General features: G+C 38.5%; 1 protein-coding gene across 3 annotated transcripts in view; it reads left to right on the top strand.

Moving 5' to 3' along the window:
* Positions 1–8038: 8038 nt before the first annotated feature.
* gulp1a (GULP PTB domain containing engulfment adaptor 1a) overlaps positions 8039–21594 on the top strand; it is a 336837-nt gene continuing 323281 nt past the window's right edge. For 2 of the 3 annotated variants that reach the window (XM_048599477.1, XM_048599478.1), the window contains exon 1: positions 8039–8283. The gene's annotated coding sequence lies outside the window, so the exon portion shown is untranslated. Of the gene's footprint in view, positions 8284–8982; positions 9089–21594 lie in introns of those variants that run through there. The other variant, XM_048599480.1, reaches the window with a different exon arrangement.

Raw genomic sequence — 21594 nt, 5'->3', positions numbered from 1 at the left:
TTGAGATGCCTGATGGTCATGAAAGATGCTTTATTAGTGCAAACCTTTCTGTTTTTTTAAATTTTCAATGGGTTTTGAGGCCTAATTACAACTAATAGCTGTTTGTTGAATGGATCTCCTTTGTCTTGTACCCTGCGGGTAGAACAAATATACAATCATAGCTGAGTACAGCTGGTGGTATTGGAGATTATAGCCTCAAAATCCCAAGGGGGAAAATTAGCATATTAACTAGATCAGTTCAAGATTGCCTGGCTAACTGCCGCAGGCTTTTTAAGTGCTGCATGCAAGCAATCAAACTGACTTGAGAAGCAGATAAACATCGCAATCTGTAATGGCTAACCCGTTGGGAGTCTTCTTGAAAGGAAGGCCACTATCGGTTCAACAGACAACTTTAATGACATAAAAAGCTTTGTGTTATGCCTAGTAAATGCTTCTTTGGACAGACGTAGGATTGCAATCCACTTCTCTGTTTACTCATAAAATAGAAATATTATATATTAACTATCCCACCACAACTGGAGACACCTTCAAAGTAGCTGGTTCTACTTCAAAGCAAATGAACAATCCATCTGAGAGGCAGAACTGGGTTGTTTTGTTCATTCAGATTAACCATTCCCCCCACCCCCATATCTGCACTGGAAAGGGACATCCTTGGGGATTGGTTTTTCTATTTAATGGTGATCAAAAGACTCTGAAGTAGGAGAAAACAAAGAGGGCTCCACCTACTTGGTAATAGAAGAGCACGTCCACCACAGTGCATTAGCATGAGTCTCGACATTCCCCTTGGATAGCCTTCAGCTAATTCTTTGAAAATTTGAATGGCTCTTCCCTCTGTGTGAAAGGAAAAAAAAACTGATAGCATACCGCAGCTGCATATACCATTGATCTGTGGTCTGGACAGACTGAGGTTGAATCAGTTTCAATTCAACATCAAAGAAGAAAGAGCTTGAATTTCTATTGAATATTGCATCTCTTCAGATTGTCCAAGTGGATTTAAAATCAACATTAGTGGTTGTTAAATTGGTAAATTTAAATAGATCTTTCAAATTTTAAATTAAATTCATTCATGGGATGCGGGTTTCGATGGCTGGACTAGAATTTTTGACTGTCAATAATTGCCCTAGAAAAGTTGGTGGTGTGCTGCCTTCTTGAACTGCTACAGTTCTTGGGGTTTAGAAGCTCTCAGTTTTGATAGGAAGGGCATTTAAGAATTTTGTTCCAATTTAGAATGGAATGTAACTTGGAATGGTATTTGCAGGTGTTGGTGCTTTCATGCATTATAATCCTTGTCCTTCTCAGTAGTACAGGTTGCTGTTTGAAAGGTGCTGTTGGAGGAACCTTGCTAGGTTAATGAAGTGTTGTTTGCAGATGGTACACAATGTTGCCACTGTGTATTGGTGGTGGAGGGAGTAATATTCAAGGTGTTGGATAGGGGCGCCAATTACATGGGCTGTTTTTCCTGGATGTAAACTGAGTTTTGAGTGTTGATGGAGCTGTACACATCCAGACAAGTGAAGGGTATTCCATCACACTCCTGACTCATGGCTTTTAGCTGGTGGACAAGGACTAAACAGATAGGAGGTGGGTTACTTGTCATCAAATTCCTAGCCTCTGACCTGCTATAAATACGTGGTATTTATATGATTGATGCATTTGAGTTTCTTGTCAATGGCAAACCTAGGCAGATGAGCTGAGGGTGTTGATTAACACGAGGGTCTGACATCATTGCTATCACAGAGACATTCTGAGGAAGGGGCAAGACTAGCAGCTCAATACTCCAGGCCATAGAAACTTCAGGTAAGACAGAGGGCAAGGGTTGTAAAAAAGAAAAAAAAAACTATTGTAGTATTGATCAAAGGGTCAATTATTCAATAAACAGAATTTGCAGAGGAGGTTCACCAGGATATGGTCATGGCTAGTGAATTTCTGCTATGAAGAGAGAACTAGGTAGAGTGGGGTTGTATTTCTTAGAGTAGAGAATGCTGAGATTTGACCTAACTGAGGTGAACAATATTATGACAGGCCTGGATAGGGGAAATATGAATACTCTTTTCTCCTCAGTAGAGATGTCATGGGGCTATTATTAAACTTGCTCTTGCAATTGCAGGTTTAAAATAAAAGGGAGTTCAGAATCTGAGAATTTACAGTGATCAATACACAGGTCAAATTACCCTAAACAAATTGTTATGCATCACTTTATTTTGATTACTCATTTCATAAAGTTAGTAAAACAAAAGAAGCAAGTTGTTTTTTAAGCCATATCTAGGTAACAGTTTAAAAGAAACCTTGTTTGTCTACATCTCAGGGATTTAGTCATTAGACATCTTTTTATGATTGTGGTAAAAATGGACTATCACTTTCCAATTTCAGTAATCTGATGTTATTAATACCTGGAACCATCTGAGATCTCAATACTGCTTTTAAAAGAAAAAAAACCACTGATCTCAAATAGCTGCAGCAATCAGCTGCAAACAGGTTGAGCCAACTTGTAAAAACATCAATAACCAAGAACAGTTTGAGCTGAAATTAACCTTATTATGAAAAGGCTTTGAAACTCTGATCTGCATCTCCTGCTTGACCTACATATTTCTCAATTAGTTTAATATATTAGGATGAAAGACTCAATGGAAAATTACCTAGCTTGGAAAAATCATGAAGCTGGACATTGGAATACATAAATGAATTATATTTCAAATGGCTGTTTGGCCATTGATCAAATGATCAGCTGAGAGGTAAACATTGATTTTGAACAGTAGAACTGAAATACTCTTTCTCTTTTCCTGCTTTCTGGCAGCCTTTCAAAACACAACAACCATTGATAAAGCAAATTTGAGAGACTCACTCTCATTCACTTAGAACTTCGAGACTCTTGCTACTGTTGAGGCTATAGCACAAGAATTAAACAATTGTGGGCAACTGTGGTCTCAAGATAAAACTTTCCAAGACTTTAAGGATATTTAAACAGTGCATTTTTTTATTGACCAGACACTGATGCCTTTTAAAAACTTTAGATTTATATATGTATGTGTATGTGTGTGTATTTGATATTATGACTATTTTTTGGGGTTAGGTTAGTACATAATAAAATTCCCCTTTATTTCACTCCAGAAAACTTTGTAATTAATTCCTTATCTTTGATTCAGGTGAACTAATGAATTACTTTTAATTTAAGCGAAATACAACTGTGAGCTGAAAAGAAATAACATGTTTGTTGGTGACAACATAGGAAATTAAAAAGAGGGGAGCTTATTCATCCATATTGTTTACTTAAAAGCCCAATAAGATAAAATTAAGTGTTTCCCTTACCTGGCAATGTGAATTGTTTTCTCTGCTCTTTCTGCTGGTCTCCACTATCTTTCCTGCTCTCTCACTTTTTAAGTACTTGAAAATATCTGACACGTGGATGTGATATACAAATACTTTAACAAAGCTTTTACGGCACTAAGTGAAATATCTTCTGCAATAAACCCAGTGACAAATTGAATGAGTATAGCTAACTGATTCCTAGTGACTACAATCATTTAAAGCTAAATAAGATTTGTTTTACATTTTCAGTTTATTGGGGTCCAAAGCTCCGAAAATGAAAAGAACATCTAAAACAAAGACAAAAGAATGAATGCAGTAAATTTGGGGGTGGGAGGTGGGGGTGTACAGTCCTTTTTTCTCCTATGGGAACCAAATGCAATTGCTTTGCTGTTTCTAATGTTGAGCTAATGGATGATATGAATCATCTCAGACTTGGTGTAGTTTGCAAGAAATGTAGCTGGGTGTGTTACAAGTATATCGTTTCATAGGCAGTCCCTCTGGATTAAGGATAACTTGCTACTACTCCAGTCTGATGCGCATTGCTATGTCCGTGCTTGATGGGTTGAGTAGATGGCATGCATGGCGGCTTGCATACTCTCTCTGATGCCTTTATCTCACTACTGCATTTCGCAGCAAAGTCTCTTGATGAATTCAATATCTTCCTGAATTAGCATTCTCCACTTTGGTCAGCCACATGACAGGAGTAGAGATGTTTGACCTCTTCGTGAATATTTTGAAGATATCCCTAATGCATTTCTGCTGTTTACATGATAGTCTTATGCATGACTCAGTTCCAAGTCGAGCAGTTGCTTCAGGAATCTGGTGTCAGGCATACAAAATACATGTCCCGACCAACAAAGCTGGTTTTGTGTGATTACTGCCTCAAGGCAGGCAAATTGTCATGGCAAAGATACCATCCTTCTTTCAATTAGATTTTGCTAAGAGGAGGCTCTTACATGGTTTTGAGATACAGCTGTCCAAGTCTCCAAAGCAGAGAGGACCCTGGGGTTACTTCTTCTGCTAAAGCATGACTTTTGTCTTGAGTTTGACATCCTGGTCCTTTGATACTCTTTTCCTCAGCTGGCCTCAGGCTGAGCTGGCATATTGAAGGTAATGATGAATTTTACCATCTACTCATGCTTTTATTGAGAAGTAGCTCCCAAGATAAAGAAAATAGCATTTCCCATGATCTTGCTGTTGATCTAAATTAACAAGAGGAGGTGTTGCAGTGTGTGAGTTGTTGGGAGAGGACTAGGGTTTTCAGTACATTTGTAATGCTTGGCAACATAAAAATGATATCACTGATGAGTGTAATGTAACAATGAAAAGTAGAGGCCAGAAGGTGGAATTTGGGCCTTACCATAATTATCAATATGAAGGCTGAAGGATAAGTCTTTGCAGGAAATAATCAGCTTCTCAGAACAGATAATAGTAAAACCAGGCTAAAATAGTGGATTGTTAAGTACAGACGATACACATAAAGTGAACTATGTTGAAAACCCTTATAAATGCTGAAGAGAATAAGGAATCTTGGAAAGGGTCACAGAGACAAAATAGATAAATTTTATCTGAGTGATCTTGGTAGACAGAGTAAAATCTGACTGAAAGAATTCAATGTCCTGGTATAGGCGGGCAAGGAGCTTGTGGTAATGCATGATCAAGAAATGAAGGGAGGAATGGAAATTTGGACGCAGATCAATAATTGGGAAGAAACAGCTTTTGAAAAGAGGCTGATAGCAATCATTTTGAAAGATGAAGAGGACAGAACTCAAAGTGATAGAACAGATAATTTCAGCAAACTGTTTGTGGAACAATCGCATGATGAGAAGTTGGGTCTAGGGGGCAAGAGAAGATTGCATGGAAGTAATGAACTTGCTGAGAGCTGGGGAGAGGATGGGAGGGATATAGCAAAGAGACAAAGATATCAGAATGCATGATTTAGTTCTCCAAAAGTGCAATTCCATTAATGCCAGTCTCCCTTCTGTCCTCATAACCCTACACATTTTACCTTTTCATATGACTGAATTCCCTTTGAATCCTTGAATGACCCTGCCTCCACCACACTCTCAGGCATTGCTCTGCAGGGCGACTGCTTGAAAAAAACTTCTCATCGTGAAACTTTTGCTTCCCTTATTAATTACTTTAAACCTGTGTCCTCTCATTCTCAGTCCTTCTACAGTGGGAGCAGTTTCTCTCTGTCTAGATCCTTCAATTTTGTACCAAATCGCTATCAAGCCTTCCCTCCTCCAAGGAAGACAATCCCAACCTCTCCAAACTATCTTCATAATAAAAGCTCCTCATCCTTGAACCATTCTCATAAATCTTTTCCACACTGTTTCCATTGTTTTCACAACTTTCCTAAATTGCACCATCCAGAATTGGATGCAGTTGGATGCAGTCGGATCTGAGGTCAGACAACTGTTTTACCAAAGATCAACATAGTCTCCTCTACACTGGGGAGCTGAAACACAGACTGAATGATTGTTTTAGGAACATATCTGTAAAAATGACCCTGAGCTCCCACTTGCCTGCCACTTCAGCACACCAGCACGTTCATAGAGCAGAATCCCCACAGTGTGGAAGCAGGCTATTTGACCAATCGAATCTACACCAACCCACCGAAGAGCATCCCACCCTGACCCACCCTTATCTCTGCAATACTGCATTTCCCATGGCTAATCAACCTAGCCTGCACATTATCGGGCAATTTAGCATGGCCAATCTACCTAACCTGCACATCTTTGGACTGTGGGAGGAAACTGGAGCAACCCCACGCAGACACAGGGAGAATGTGCAAATTCCAAACAGACAGTTGCCTGAAAGTGGAATGGAACCCAGGTTCCTGGCACTGTGAGGCAGCAGTGCTAACCACTGAGCCATACCAACATTACTGTCTCAGGTCTGCTGCAGTGCTCCAATAGAAAAAAAAAGTCATATCTTCCACTTAGAAGACTTACAGATCTCAGGACTTAACATGACGTTTTACAACTTCAGAGATGAACAGCTTCCACCATGTGTATTATCCACTCACACACTCCTAGGTTGTGTTCTCTATGGGTTGCTCCCAGCACAGCCAAGCCACTTTCAACTATCATACTTCCTGTTAGCACTCATTCAGCATTTATCTTTTTCCTAGATTATCATCAGCAATCCCTTTGTCTGCTTCATCTTCCTTTTCTCTCTCTGGACACAACCTCCATCTATTTGATTCACTCTCTCCCACTCCAACACCATCCCCATCATCAGCATAAACATTATCATTTCCCAGCTGCTTTCATTTCTGAAAAAGGGTCATTAGACTCAAAACATTAACTCTGGTTTGCTCTCTACAGATGCTGCCTGACCTTTTGTGTTTCTCCAGCAGTGTCTGTTTTAATTTCAGCTCTCCAACATCCGCAGTTCTTTGTTTTATATTACTCCCATTCCCCCAATAGTAAAGCATAGGATAGTATAAGTTTTGTTAATCTCTGTCTTTAACCATCCCACCACCTTCAATGACTAATGCACACATATAAATGGGTTAAGTTAAAGCAAATACTGTGTACAATGGAAATCTAAAACAAATATGCTGGAAATCCCAGCAGGTCTGGCAGCATCTGTGATGAGAAAGCAGAGTTAATGTTTCAAATCTGGTATGACTTTTCCTTAGAAATGTGTCATCTAGATGGGTCCATCTGATCCTGCATCCCCTTTAGATTTATACCCTTTCTTTTATATTGCCTTTCCACAAAATTGATCACAATAGAGCCAGGTCTGATGATAGCTAACCAGGCTTACTCTGCACCAGGTCCATACTCGTCTGCAATTTTCATATTTAGGGGATAAAGAGCTGGGAATTTTACTGAACAGCAATTTGGATGAGCCAATTGGGGGACTTGGTGACAACAGGAGAATTGGAGACAAATTCAGGGAACTGTTGACTGCGCAGTGGTATTGAAATAGCTCTAGGGTCCAAATAGAGCAATTTAGATGTAGTTGTAAACATCGATAAGGCTAATAAACAAGTATAACAGAGGTGACAAACAAACATGCAAAGCTAAATATAAATGACTGATGCTAAAGTTAAAAACTATGTGACAACAAACAGATAAAAAAAACTGAATGTGCAACTCACACTATTACTTTTATCTAATGAAGCAAAACACTAGATAAATCCACAACATAAAATTGAAAACATTGTAATACCCAGCAGGTGGTGGGCAATCACTGAGAGAAGCAATTGTGTCTTGTCTGCCAAGACTGATGGGCACCGCAGGACATGATGGGAGAGGGTGGCAATATGGTTATTTTATTTAAAAAGTGTTCTCTTTGATTTATTGATTTTTAAATTATTTGTTGTAGTGACAATTTGCCGAAGGGCGGGTCTGCTTATTTCTCCGCGTGTTATGTGTACCCTTCCTAAGATGGACTTTTGGCATTTTTCAAAAAAAAATAGTTTCACAGATCTTGGCGAACTCTCTGTCTCCTTAACATTCAATTAACAAAATAGCATCTGGCAAGAGGTTAGGTCAACATGGCAAGTATGGAACGTTCTTTCGATATTTACGCTGGCTACTTGCAACCCTCAGAATGACTCTTCTCACATTGTCCTCACCATTTATCGCAGCCTTTCAAATAACGTGGATGAGACTTTCTACTCTGGCTGATGAAGCATGATTTTATGTCCCCCTGTGTGATTTATCAAGCGCCGTGACGCCTTTTCCAGCAAAGGCGAAGTCGCGGATAATAAGAGAACACTGGATGCTGTGTAGATTGTCACATTGGGTGGTCAGCTTCTCCCCCCTTTAAACGGAATGCACACTGTGGCTTTTGAAGCTGGCGCCTTGTGTTCAATACACAGTACTGGCCGGCTTTACGTCATTCAACTTTCCAACCCCAGAGATTCCGGAGGGAAGGGGAAACACTGGTAAACCTAGCAACAACCAAAAGAATAAGAGGTGCGCTACGAATCAGCCAAAAGAACAAGCCTGAGACAAAGTAGGCATTACTTACAACTTTTAAAGAAAATCTTTTAGTAGTTGACTTCGAATATTGAAAAGAGCGTTGTTTGTTTTATTTTGCACTGAGATATTCGGTGAAACTGCTCTGTCTCTCTGTCTGTGTTGTGTGTGTGTGTGTCTGTCTGTGAGAGTGAGTGTAAGAAAGCGGCCGCAGTGAAGTCCTCTCCTTGAAACTTGGGAGTTAACAGCGATTGGGAACAAGTGCAGCTCAAGGAAGAGGGCAGTCTGTCTGTTCCCAGTTCATCTGCAGGGCTGGTCTGTTTGGGCAGGAGGAGGCCACTTGGTTGGACAGGGCGAGACGCCTTAAGATGAAAAACAGCGGAGAGCGAGAGAAACTTCTGCTGGAGATGACTGTCGTTGTGACTCCAGCCCCGTCATTCAAAGACACAGAAAGTTACCCAGCCACTGCGCTTCTCTCTGCTTTAGACTGTGAAACTTTAACTACCCTAATACTTTTCTCCCCCCTTTTGTAGCACCGTATCTATTTTTTTTAATATAAAACATAAAATATCTGGAAGAATTCGCGGTGATGAGCTTTCTGCGTGAACGCGCGTGTGTCTAAGCGCGCCCCCTAGCCCATGCCTGTGTCTGGGAGAGAAGCTGCCTATGAAGCTCAGCTCAGTGTGTGCAGCTAGGGGTCCCCACACTCTAACCTGCTCGCTTCTAAGTGTATTGTTTCAGGGACCTGCATAAAGTGGTTCTCACGTCCGTCAGAACTGGCTAGTTCTGAGGCTGTGCTGTTGAGTTTAGAACCTTTTTTGGAATTACAGTTTTGCTAAGAGGTATTGGAATGTCGTTTCTGCTTATAACTAAAGTGTGTGAAATTAAATGCCCTCTGTTCTTTGCTTGATTAATATGTCAAATAGACTTGAGGCAGTCCAGAATGATAGCTTGTAGAAATCTATATTCGATAACGTTAAGACTCAGTAGAGAGGTGGGCCCGTTCAACACTTATACATCGTTCAAGGGTTGGCCCCTGTAATTGATGGAGCTTAAACTGTTTTTGTAGACCTAATGTTTGTGTTACAAGTGAAACAGTTACTCCTGCGTTGTTTCATATTGCCTGTTTATTTCAAAACTCTTGGAAAAGCTCTCCTAACCAGCATTTTGTATTTTTTTCTCGCAGTGAGGAAGGTTTAGTTACTGGCTTGGGAATTGCTGGCCTTTTGATGTTGACCATTTACAGCAATGATTAATCATTATCTGTCAAGGGATTGATTCTGCATTCATTCTGATTTTCAGCATGCCAGCGTCAGGAAGAGTTATCACAGAGCTGGTGTATGTAAGGAGACTAACCTCTAAGTGATAGTTTAGCTTTGCTTTTGTCAGCTTCTAATGATGTAATTTTAGATTTCTTAATCATGCTGTTTTTGTTTTAAACAAAAGCATTGTTCTACAGTGTACAGAGGCAGATGTGAGTTTCAGTCTCATTAGCCCTGTTGATCACAGTCATTTGGTGTATGCAGTGCTTTCTGTAAGCCCCATTTTGCATTGCAACCCTATATCATAAAGAGGGCAGCGCATGTGGCTTCAGAGACTGTCAATATCATCTTGCATAGTGGTTTCATTCGCTGTTTCTCTGGGTAAGTTGCTAGTGATGGAAAAAGTAAATGATTGCTGCTGGTGCCCCTTGCTGTGAGTTGCTCTCTCTTAAAATTACCAACCGGGAAAGTATTTTTTTCATCTATCGACCCTGTTTACACCAGACTGATGGTGGAGCAGATATTTAGTGGCTGTCATTCAGTGTACAGTCAGTTTGGATAATGTTATCTTCAGCCACGAGAAAATGTTCAAATGGTGAGTTTACTTTCCTCTTCAATAGCAAGCATTTCCCCTGCTTTTGACATTTTGTCGTGACTAGCAATGACGTACAATGATTCAAGCTCGAAAAGAGATGCTGTACTCTGTTACCCAGCTTCGTTTCTTTATGCCTCTTGAATGGAATGCTGAAACTGAAATGGAACTGATCAAACTAAGGAGAGTGAAATTTGGAAAGATGTCCTGCTTGGTTGGTAGCTGGAGACAAAACTGATTTGTGATGGGACAAAGAGGAAGCACTCTCCCAATAGTTTGACTAGAAGTGAATGAGCGATCTTAAGCTTGTGGGTCTTGTGGAGTGGAGTTTCTGATTGTGGGATTTGTCATGTTTGCTCAGTTGGGACAATATTCAATTTCTATCTTTTTGTTTCTTGATTCTAATCCATGCTAGATTGTTAATCTACATCTTGTTTGAATAGTTAACATTAACTGCTTGTATTATGCCACCTGATATTAAGCACAATAATTGAAGAATTCAGTAAGGTTATCCTCCTGCTTTTGTGGAAACAATCCTTCTACATTTGTCCATTTGATCTCTTTGCACCTATATCTATAAAGTAACTAGAGCCTGAACTGGAATTTTTTAAAACTCAAAACATTTTCTTTAATAAATCTAGTATTTTGCCTATATTTTAAACCAACAACAATAAAATCAAGCTTGTTACCTTAAGTTTAGTTTTGTTAGTACCTAGGGAGGGAATTGGAGCTGGTAAATCTTCAATATTCAAACAGTAATATTGTGTATATTGTATGCTTGTAGCTTTTAAGACAGTGGGAAACCCTGGGAAGTTTGTTTGTTTTGGCCATTTTATATTAATGTGTGCGCAAGAAACAAATTATCACAGTTCTCCAGATGAGCCCTTGGTAATGTCTTACTAGGCTGAGATTTGGAATTTGGGACTTGGGTGGCTCAGTTATTACATATTCAGACATTGGATAATAGTCTCCTAGCAAACAGTAGAACAAAAATTTGGAACAGCTGAACTTTGATATTCAGGGGACACTGAACAAGTCAGTGACATTGCATTTATGTATCGTAAATCTGTTTGCAGTGATCTTGAGTTTTGTGCTGTGAATTTGATATCTGTTCATTCATTGATTTATTTTATAAACATCTCATTTATTGGTTTCATACTGTTACCATAGTTTATATTCTAGGTTTCAACACCGCTCCCCCCCCCCCCCCCCCCCCCACCAAGGCTAGCCAACCGCCCATTAGAATATGCTTTTCACTCAATTTTTATTGCTTCTTACCTAAAGTTCTTATACTGATCTGTTTTCAGCATCTGAAATAGTTTGGTTGCCAGTTTATGATAGGTACTGTAACATTTTCAGAGTTTACTATTGTTTCATTTGATTTTAATGATAGAACCATATATGTTTACAATATACAGTGCAGCTTTTTGGGCCATTTTCTCCCTGCTAAATCTGTTTATCCATAATTAATCCATCTGTCATAGATCTTTCTCATCCTGTGTATTCCTATGCTGCAAATATTTATCTATTTTTCTCATAAAACAGCAATGGTCTTTGGCTTAATCATTCCCAGTTGGGCATTTAATGCTTCAGCAAAGTTTTTGCATGAAGAAATTTATCCTTGCCTTTTGTTTTAGTGGCTCATAATTTAAAACTGTCACTGGCATTTAAAATGTCGAAATAGTCTTTCACTATTTGCTCTGCTGATAGTCTTAGCTGAAAAGAGTTTTCAAAAGTTTACATTTGTTAATATTTCAGTTCATTATCACTTGCTGTTTTACATTGTGATATTTTGGGCAATCTGCCTTTTTTATTGTGCTCCTTCAATATGTAACATTTTTACTTGATACTTTGAGCAGTCATAAATTCATTATTCGTCCAGTTCCTGAAAATCTGCGAATATCTTGGGATCACCTTTGTCCTCCTTCATTGCCCATTTTTAAATATAATTTGCTGCCATTCGTAAACATAGGCATTTTTATAGTGCCTTTAGTATTAATTAACATGAAAAATAAATGTCCAAGGTGAGATTTTTCAGATGTAGTGTTTGGAACATTTATAATTTTCAGCCAAGTGACAATCCAATTTATAATTCATTCCGAATTAACATTAAAAAGTATAAGTATCTATTTGGGTGCAGATGCACTAAAATGGGTGAAGCGTTGGGATTATACCCCAGGAAACAGAGACTTGGAGGCTCACTCTTGCTCTTATCATCAGATTGTCAGTGAGCTGTGAACATATAACAGGTTGCTAGGTAAGCTCCCCATACCCCAGGGATACAGTTGGTTCAGCTGCTTCACAGGTCATCGGGACACCAGACCATGAATCATAAATTAACCTTTCGCCCGCGTTTCCTGATTGCTGAAGTTGACCTTTTTTTTGCAGCAGTGTACCAGTTACTTTATCTTACATCCATTCAATGATGAAATCTTTTAATCTGCTCTAACTTTGTTCCTTTTCTTTGGCATCCCTTGCTGTGCAGTGGAAATTCAAACATAAACTTGGCAGCATTAACTGTTTGGTTTGGTTAACTTCTAGTTTCTGTTGCTTCATGACTTACAATTTTGAGATAACACATTGAATAGTATTAACTTTTCATGGTCTTGGTCTCTGAAGTATTGAATGGCAAATTTTGATTTTGAGTACGTGAAATAATGCTGATGTAAACACAACAGCCTTGAATTTCTTCCATACTTGCCTCGAGACAAGCAGAACAACCTCTGAGATGTAAAAGATCATGGAATTTTGGCTGAGAGGTTGTGCGTGTAGACATAATATGCTGAACTCTCCTGGATCCTATAAGGTCAGCTATGGATCTTTCTCTCCAAATTAAGACCCATCTGTGGCTTAAGAGCAGCTAGATGTTGTGAATTATGTGCCAAGTAGCTCACTCAAGGCCTTTCCATCACAAGGGGCAAGTCAGGAGTGTGAAAAACTCTCCATTTGTCTGTTTGACTGCAGTTCCAACACCATCCAGTACAATGAAGGCCGATTAATAGGCTTTCCATTTAAAAACTTCAACATTTATTCCCTTCACCATGAAATAGAGTGGCAGCAACGAGTACCATCTCCAAGATGATGTACTACAACTCATTAAGGCTCTTGTGAACTCATCATCTAATCCCACGCATAAAGGAAGCGGAAACATGACAACATCACCACCTGCACATTTCCCTTCCCTCTAGGCCATTATGACTCAGAATAATATTGCCATTCCTTCACTGCTGTGTCAAAATCTTGGAACTTCATCCTTAACATGCGATGTTTGATCTGTCTGCAACACTGACTGCAGTGGTTTAAGAATTCTGCTCTCAACTAGCTTCTCAAGGGCAATTGGGGATGTCAATAAATGCTAACTAGCCAGAGCCACCCACATCCCATTACTGAATCAAAGAAAGCCCTGAAGGTCTCAGAGCCTTTTATATGAGCTTCTTATGATAGTGTTTGCTTAAAGGTGCTATTATAATTGTGGCCAGATTTTCAGGCTCAACATGAAACAATTTTTCACCAGCTTTTTAAAAAGTTCATTCTCACTGATCCTTGTGCTGTTTCTCCTCCCCGGTTCCTTTTGATGTATTTTTACGCCCTTTGTATAATCCTGACTTTATGATAGTAAAGCTTCTTTAACTGTCTTAAAGTGCTAAATGAAAGAGAGAGATTCTTAATAGACAAATGAATCTAAGTTATGGGTGAAGCCTGGAAAGTAGCTCTGAAACCACATCTACTCTTGGTCCCCCAAAGTGGTAGTTGAGACTTTCATTTTTGTAATTATTTTAAATAAAAAAAGGTGTAATTTTGGTGCTTTTCTTGGGTCTTGGTTGTTTGTACTGTCATATCCTTATCTTTATGTTTAAGCATATTCTAATGTGATTCACAGTAAAATTGAATGTAAAAAGGATGACAGTGGCAGAGTGGTCATAGAAATGAAGCACATTTACAGGCCCAATATTTTGGGTTGTTTCAGTGGAGGAAATTCCAGGCCAATGAACTAGCCTTATGAGTGGTTAGAAACTGCCAAATAAGTTTCAGCTCATTAACCTACAACAGCCTGTTTTTGTTGGTGTGACCTAACGTTACTTGTTCATTTTTAAAATTATCAAACCTTATTTTTCTCTCATCGCTGTCAGAAAGTTCTGTTCTATTTAATTGGGAAACTATATTGTATTGTTTGCTTTATAAGAAATGGATGTTCCAAACGCATCCTTGTTACTAAGCTTCATTCCACCTGGGAGAAGATACCAGAGTTGAACTCTTGACATGGGCTTATCTCAATGCTGCTCACAAGTCTCACTGTTCCGATACATATAGCCGAGCAGAATTACTATCCACATCCTGGAACATAATCTCCTTTATGCTTTTTATTTTAAAAGGAGTTCATAGGTGTTTTAAGTATCAGAATTTGAAAATTTTCTTTTGTGAATGATTTCTATTTTGACCTTGAAATGCAAGGGAAGGAAAAGAGAGAACTGGAGCCTTTGTTCATTAACAGTCCCTCATCAAACCCACATTCATGAAATACCTAATTTTATGTTTTTTAATAAACTAGCTTGCTGGTGTGAGGAGGGCTGCTAAGCTCACTAGCCGAGCCATCAAAAAATACGTATATGGTCATCTGGGTTTGGCTTGTCAGAAATTTCTGTCTCAGTTCAAGTGTTGCTGGGTATTGCTGCCAGTCAAGGTGATATTCAAGTCCTGTTCAACCTTTGTTTTGAATTCTTGAATGGCAGTTCTTCTGCAAACAGCTGTCGGAATGTCGAAATAAAAATGGCATAGAATCATAGTTCTTTCGTTCCTGCAGTTTTGTCACATACACAGGACACTCTGGTGCAGCCAGGAGTCCTCAGAAGTCATTTGTGCATGCTTATACAAAAAGAGTTCTGCATAGACTCCAAATCAAACTAAATAATAGCAAAGAACCTGTTTCAAACTGTTGTTTTCTTTTTCTGTTTAAAATATTTGGAAGAGTTTTATTTAAAAAATTAAATAAACATTTAAATGAAGCATTTTTAAAGAATAGCCGTTTATGTCTTGAAATATGTAGGCTGTCAACATGCTTTTTCCCTGGCTTAGCACAATCTGGGAATATGTGAGGAGTTGGTTTTATTATTTCTCAATAAGCAACTTGGGTTTTATGTTACCCTATTTAATGTAATAGAATAACTCAAAAAAAAGTGCTTAATTAGAACTGTTAAACTTGTAGCTATCCTAACCCACACAATTTTTGCATGCTATCAAAAGGATAGGTTTACTTACAGCACTTCACTTTTTAGGGAGGTCGTGTGACAGTATATGCCTTTCCTCCTTCTAATTTGAGTTCCTTTGACCAAAAATGAAAATCAAAAAAACTTAAACCTTGGAAGAAAATAGTGGAGGCAGGATCATCAACTATTTTTAATACCTGATTAGATAGGTTCTTCTTTGACAAGGGAGTCAATAGGTAATGGGATAGTCACAAACAGATCAACCATGATCTTAGCAAATTGGTTCAAGGGATTGAATGGCCTACACCTCCTAATTCTTATTTCAAGATAACAATGAGAAAACATAATTATTTGTATGGCAAACAATTCAACTCGATCAGACAGCTGGAACGCTCCCTTGACAGGTATAATAACACTGTTGAAATTACAGTATTCAGTGTGCCATGTCTGTGTTGATTATATATTGGGAATTAATTTGCTTAAATTACCCTTGAGCCAATGGAGAAAATAAGTCTGTTAATTGTTAGGGGCGGGTTTGAATTTCTAATATATGCAATTTTTTTAATCATGGACATTTTTTGCCTGTGTTTGAAAAAATAATTAATTTTTTACTTGATGTGCTTTAACAACCATAGTGCATGCGCAAATTTAATTGCATGGATTTATTCTGCTCATGTGGATGAATGGTTCTCATTAATTGTTACTTGATTTTGGACTAATATCAATGGATTTTGCCTGTGGCATTGTGTGCAAATTATTAATGCTCAGCCAAGTAATGGGAAAATAATTTACCTGTTCATGACAGTTTGAACTCCATGGTTTTCTAGCAGATGTGATATTAATATGGATTGGCTTGGTGCAACACCTAGCAACTAAAATGATGTATTGGAACTGTTGTGTTTCCAGTAGGCATGACTGTTTCATTTGCTAATGCAATTTTAGAAGCTTAACACTTGTTAGCAGGATAATTATGTGGACCTTTTAGGTTTCTCCTTCACTACAGTTCACGGATTTCTTCGTTTTATGTAAATGGCACTGTGTTGTTTTCTTTCAAACACCTTTTTTGATTTGACTCTGCACTGAATGTTTGAACTGTTGTTTGTACTTTTGGATTTTTGTGACCAGTTAAGAAGTAAGCATTCAGCACATGAATTAAATTGCACATTGTTTGCTGAGGGATTTCTTTTTCAAATTGTATAATTACATTTTATCATTACTTTGAATTTTTAAAGAATTAATATTTTAGGGAAAACTAAATGTTTCTTGAACTTTTATTCTTGAACTTTAATACAAAAGTTAGTTGGGAAATAGACAAAAATCACTGGAAGCACTCAACAGGTCAGGCAGCATCTGTAGAAAGAGAAACAGTTAGGTTGAGAAGACCTTTAATCAGGACTGTCATGAGTTCTCATCCCTCTGTTGTGATGAAAGGACATCAATCTGAAACTTTAAATATGTTTCCATGCAACAAATGTATCTGTCCTGCTGAGTATTTCCAACGTTTGTTTTGTTTTTACTCTTGAACTTTTGGTCATTCATAAACCTTGATACAGATTCATTTTCAGTTTTCATATTAATGTGCACAGGGGTAGCGATAATAGCAATAATAACAGCATAAAGTTTAATGAGATAGGAAGCCTGGCAACACTTCACCACCATACACTGAAGGGTGTTGATGAAGCCAGAGGGCATTTATACAGATTTTGTTGGGCAGGAGAGCTTATTTAAACTGCCTTCTGTGTTTTGAAACTTTTTTCTTTTCTTCTCCAAAGAAATAGCATTTATGTTTCATATTGAGTTAATTTCCATAAAGTACCCATTTCACATCACCAAATTTGGCTATTAGCTGCTTGTAACACTTTCGATGAATTACTATCAAATATTTTGCTGCATATTTTATTGGTGTTTTATAAAAATGAGAATGTTGTGCCAAATACCAGGATCAGTCATTGACATAAATACTGGAGACAGTCATGAGACCATTAGCAAGAGATCCAGTTCAATATCTGATAGCACTAAGCTGGTGCCTTGGGATCTAATAATATGATGAAGTAGACTCCTGGAATCTGTCAGCACTTGAGACTGAAGGTTTGCAGTCTCTGTGAATACTGCAGAGGAAGAATCTGATAACTTTGGTCCTTGATATATGGTCACTTGGAGAGATACTTGAATTTGAAAACATTGTTTGAAGGAGGTCTTGGATTTAGTAGGGATCCTGAATTCAGCAAGCACCTGCAATGTTATTGCAGGATTTGTGAACATAGCAACTTCAGGTCTCTTAGTGGGAGATGGGGAACAGAGTCCTGGAACATAGAAGGTGTGGGAAGGTAGCTTTGAAACACTTTTAAAAGCTGTACTTTAGCTCTTTTGGGATTAGGGGAAGGGAGGGTGGGCACTCTGACGCTTATTTTTGGCAAAATCATTACAAAGTCAGAGGCATTCAAACAGCTCTTGACTCATTTTGAAGCCACCTTTCCCCTCAGACTTCATCTTCTACACATTCCCTCCTGTTCGTATCTTCAAGCACCTTTTGCCACTGTATCCATTATGTTAGAATCCCTACATTGGAAAAGCAGGCCTCTTGGCCCATCGAGTCCACATCAACCTTCTGAAGTGAATCCTACCCAGATCCACCACCTACCCTATCCCTGTAACCTTGCATTTCCCATGGCTAATCCACCTAGCCTGCACATCCTTGGATGCTTTGGGCAATTTAGCATGGCCAATCCACCTAATTTGCACATCTTTGGATAGTGGGAAGAAACCAGAGCATCCAATGGAAACTCAGGCTGACTCAGGGAGAATGTGCAAATTCCACACAAACAGTTACCAGAGGCTGGAATCAAATCTGTGTTACTGGCACTATGAGGCAGCAGTGCTAACCACTGAGCCACTGTGCTGCTCTGGTGTTAGTTAAAACATTTTAGGAGAAAATTGTCTGCTTAATGTCTTAACAAAAATCTGCATAGTGGAGAAAGATGGCATGTCACCTGGTCCAGGTGGAGTTCCTCCTAAATTATAGGAAGAAACCAAAGTAGAAATAACTGAGATTGGTCATAATCTAACAGTTCCTATTGGATATCTGAGTAGTGCTGGAGACCTGGGGGGTTTTCTACTTAAAGTCACAAGAGTGGGATAAATTGGGGAGACTAGAAGTCAATAAGCTTAACATTGATGGACCTAAATAAACTTTTGTTTGGAAAGGCATGGGTTAATCAGGGACAGCCAGAATGGATAGTCTTGAAGATAAATTGTGTGGTAACTAACTGGATTGGGTTTGATCAAATAACGTCAAGTTGATCAAGGTAGTGCAGTAAAGGTTGTGTTGTATGGACTTCAAGAAGATATTTGACAGGAGGCTTTATTAAAAATGTGGATGGCATAGTCACAAAATAAGCTTAGTGACAGAAAGAAAAGCATAGATGTGCTTCAAAATGGAAAAGGTTCTTTTTAATTATCAGTTTTCAGTGTCATTATTCTTCCATTTTTATAAATGGCCTGGAGTTAGATTAAAGGAACAGCATAAAGTTTAATAAGATAGGAAGCCTGGCAACATATTAGACATTATGTTCATCAATTGTACCCATTAGGTTGATGGAATATCTGTGGAACTAATTGAAGTGAGCTGTGAAGTGATGCAGTTTGCAAGAGTTAATGTGGAAACACAGTTTACTAAAAATCATATAATTTTGAAACTCATGGATGAGCAAAAACATTGGTGTCCATTTACACAAATCCTTGAAGGCCACATTTTGATTTTTCAAAAAAAATCTAGAATATTTATGATTATAAATACTTTAGTTACAAGGATAGGTTGGAAAAGTTAGGACATCTCTTAACCTTCTCAGGAGCAAGAAATTAGCTAATAGAGATGCTGAGGATGATGAGAGGGTTTGTTAGTTTGAGGTTAATTATTCCCTGCAATGAGCAGGTCAGTGATGAGAAATTGTAGAATTGGCATCATTGAGAAATGATCCAGAGGAGGAATGAGGAGAACCTATTTTTCATGGAGAGTTGTCAGTCTTCCCACTGAGGAGATTGTGGAAGCTAATTTCATAAATTATTTGAAAAGAGAGTTGGACAATTATTTGGAAATGATGAACTTTACAGTGTTGCAATCAAAAAACAACATGGTGAGAGTAAGCGCTGCTCTTTAAAAGAGTTAGCACAAACGTGATGAGTTGAAGCAATTCCTTTCGTGAGATTTATGCAAGATGGACAATTTCTTGAAGGGCACTTTCTGTCTATATGAGGACCACAGAATGTGCCCTCTGGAGCTCTGCTTGTCCAATACAATTAGCATAAATTTTAACAAGCAAAAAAAGACACACAAATTTAATTATTCATTTATGTAGTATCCAATTTCATATAAAATAATTGACATTCTTCAGAATTGGTTCAGAGGGGAATCATTTTAATTGAATTTACAACAACAATAAGAAATAAGAATGTCAGCAAGATAACATTTGCTGGCCATGGCTGCAGAGGAGATGGACAAGAATGTGACCAGCAATGATCGATTTCCCTTACAAGGTGATAAGGGGTTTTGCTCTTCACCTTTTCTGTTTATCTCTGAAAAGCTGAGTATTAATATGTTTGTGATTTTCTTCATTTGCCTGAAATTAAAGGTTTTGAGACTTTTGGAAAATTATCCTACAGGGACACCACCTTCTACCCTTCAGTTCCTTTTAATACGCAGATTACATTTCAAGGAAATTCTGCAGAATGTCAGAATGCACAGATGTGATTTCTGGTTGTTAACTTAAAATATCTTTTAGTCAAACCAAAAACTGTTAGATTGGATTTTGTTGTCACATGTACCAGAGTGCAGGAGTACAGTGAAAAGTGTACAGAGTTGCTTCTGTCTGGCGCCATTTTAGAATACAATAGTTAGAATTAAAAACCACAGCCAAAATTAAAGAAACAGAAACAAAAGGAAAAGAAAATGTCCGGAGCCCCCTCGTCGCTGCCATGAGACTTGAGCTGAGTTCAAATGCCTCCTGCTCTAGACCCATGAATGTCACCACCTTGTGTCCTGTGCCTCACTGCTGCCTGTGCCAGACCCATCAATGCCAAAGTTGCCACGATTTGGTGTCATAACTCGCCACTGGGCCCACCTTGCTGATGCCTCAGCCATCTTGGAATCAATTGAAGTATCAGAGTCCACAACCTTCCTGAACAAATTAAAAAGATATAAGGTACAATTCTGGGGATACGTTTGAACGTAGCATTGTGAGATTCATAATTTTATTTTGTTTCAAATGGTACAGATTTGTTTGGGAACAATTTTTTAGTGTTTTGTGGAAAGTGGATAATGCAGCACCACCTATTGAAATGCTAAGTAATTGTTATTGGTCAAGTCACTGTTTCTTCTCGAGATTGGAACTCCCACTAGAAATGTGTGCCCTACATAAGTGCCCAGATTTTGCACTAATAATAGGAATAAGACTGTGTCATTGCTCACCTTTATTATATAGAAGATCAGACAGCAACTTTGGGAGTATGTGTGTGTGTGTGCACACACGCCATTCACTGGTACTAATTAAGGTGTTGAAAAGAGAGAATTTCCTGGAGAGGATAATTCAGAATCATTTGGCATTGAGAAGTAAAAGGAGAATGTTCATGTTTCCAGGGGGTATTCAATGACCCTCCAAATAGTGAGAGTGTGAGAGCCAGACTGGCAGATCTGCACCAGAATCTCAGACATTGATTTGAATAACTTGAATATAAAGGGTAAGGAGAGGTAGGGCATTCTGAAAATTATTCAGGAGAATTTTTCTTGGAGACCTGAATGTTCTTCGGGTAATGGCGTAAGGCTTGGGTAACAGCACTCATTGTCTCATAATGTTTAGCAGTGGAAAAGGAAAAAATCCAATATATAACTCCTAAATTGGAAGAGGGCTAACTTCAGTGGGATGAGAGGGGAGCCAGCAAGGGTTAAATTGAGTACAAGAGTGAGAGGAAAAACTAGGATGATGTTTAAAGAGGAGAAAATCCAGCCTTAATGTTGTTAACCCACTGATGGCTTTTTGCACGTTTGTGCATATTTTCTGGTCTTGATCAATCACTCTTTCCTTGTGCCTTCCGTGTTGCATGTTAAATTCTTCTTCCTGATCATTTTGCTACTTCCCATCATGAAACCAACTTCTATAAGTTCCATTACTTTTATGTATTCCACACTCATTTTTTTATGTCTAAGGTTATTTGTGAAGTCTGTTAACAAGCAGTTTGGCTGTTCCGTTCAGCTATTCTTATTTCTTATTAGACCATTGAGCCATAGCGGTATTCAG

This window comes from Rhincodon typus, chromosome 7 (assembly GCF_021869965.1).
Source record: "Rhincodon typus isolate 14 chromosome 7, sRhiTyp1.1, whole genome shotgun sequence".
Taxonomy (NCBI): domain Eukaryota; kingdom Metazoa; phylum Chordata; class Chondrichthyes; order Orectolobiformes; family Rhincodontidae; genus Rhincodon; species Rhincodon typus.
This window is presented reverse-complemented; position numbering and strand designations above follow the sequence as displayed.